The sequence below is a fragment of the Bison bison genome, unplaced genomic scaffold (assembly GCF_000754665.1).
Source record: "Bison bison bison isolate TAMUID 2011002044 unplaced genomic scaffold, Bison_UMD1.0 scf7180017861239, whole genome shotgun sequence".
Taxonomy (NCBI): domain Eukaryota; kingdom Metazoa; phylum Chordata; class Mammalia; order Artiodactyla; family Bovidae; genus Bison; species Bison bison.
Genome location: NW_011491811.1, coordinates 32390 through 34085, shown reverse-complemented (window position 1 = coordinate 34085; position 1696 = coordinate 32390). Strand labels below are relative to the sequence as shown.

The 1696-nt window shown below is 42.9% G+C and overlaps 1 protein-coding gene across 1 annotated transcript in view; it reads left to right on the top strand.

The window, feature by feature from the left end:
• Positions 1-1696, top strand: part of LOC104983079 (neuronal migration protein doublecortin-like) — an 11426-nt gene that overhangs the window by 8577 nt on the left and 1153 nt on the right. The window lies entirely within an intron of this gene.

The window sequence follows — 1696 nt, the reverse complement described above, 5'->3', positions numbered from 1 at the left end:
GAATTGAAAGGGTCCCTTCATCCTTTAAGTCAAAAACTAAAGGCCACACCCTCTAATCACTTCGGTTGGATTGAAATGGCCAGTGGGAGCCGAGAAATTAGGGTTTCTTTTGGCTGAGGTCTTTGACTTCCCCATCCTGGCTGTGCATGCAGGCACAGAGTGTAGGAGGGGGCCTGTGCTCACTTACAAACCCGGGTCTTGGTCCTTTGTCAAGACAGAACACTAGCAGCTCCTGGGACTCAGAACAGGGTTGGAAGTTTACCTTCCCCTTCCATACTCACATCTAAATGTCCTCAAAGGTGCCCTAGAGAATCTGACTGAATCTTCTCTCAGCACTAACTGAGAAATTTATTAATTAACATGACTTAAAGTCTTTGGTGCTACAGCACAACAATCAATATTTGCACAAGGAGTGAATTATCAGCCTAGCTAAATGTCTGCTCAGTTCTCCTGCTGAGACCAAAGGAAGAAGAGCCATCAGATTATAATTGTGTTTAATGCTTTCTTTGCACTGGCTTGGGTTGATTTATTTATTTATTAAACATTTTTACTGATGAGTTAATCCTGATTAAATCACACTGGTTTTCTGCAGCTTGACCTCTGGATGAACTTTCGTATACCTTGAGACTAATGTGTTTTACCTGACAAATTCAACCTTTTCCAATAGTCTCTCCCCCTCCAAGCTGAGCCTACCTCTTTTCTTCTTTTCTCCAGCTTCTAGGTCCAGGTGTCTAATCCCTTCCTCTTGCCTCTGGCCTCTGCCTTTCTTCCACTGAATTAGTCATTTCCCCTGTGCATGCATGCTCAGTCGCTTCAGTCGTGTCTGAGTCTTTGCAACCCCATGGACTATAGCCTGCCAGGTTCCTCTGTCCATGGAATTCTCCAGGCAAGAATACTGGAGTAGATTGTCATATCCTTCTCCAGGAGATCTTCCTGACCCATTGATCGAACCCACATCTCCTGCATTGCAGGCAATTTTTTACCACTGAGCCACTGGGGAAACCCAGTCATTTACCCATGGTAAATGTGAAACTGCACTAGATCCCTCCGATCCATAAATCAGGCTGTATAATGTATTTTCACATCTCCACCTCATTACTTGTGGCAGCCAAGGGTGAGCACTGGTGAAGATGACCCTGAACACATAGAGCTAGTGTGTAGCTTTCGTTAAGATGGAAAGATGGGGAGTGGGTAGTGAAAACGGGAAAGCATTTCTCAAGCAAGAACTAGACTTGGAAACACAAGAAATAGTGTGAAATGTGTGTGTGTGTATGTGTGTGTGTGTCGAGGTTGTTATTTAGATATTTTTTCTACCTGCCTGTGGGGATGATCAGTAGAAGACACAGTTATACACATACATGCACCACACATACACACACACACACACACACACACACACATTTCACATTTTAGTATTCTGCTGCTTAACCATATACTCTGTCCAAAGTACAGTCTGCCTTCTTGGCCAGTTTGCACTGTATGCCCAATATGAAAGGTTACTGTGGTCACTTTAACTTGGAATAAAAATGTATTAATTTTGAAAGTTCTCCCCAGTTCATAGTATAACAAAGGCATGGGGCTGTGAGTCCAGAAATAGGATGGGAACATTAAGAAATAGAGACATGTTAATGGAAACTTACAATACCATATGTAAAATAGATAGCCAGTGGGAATTTGCTATATGACTCAGGGAACT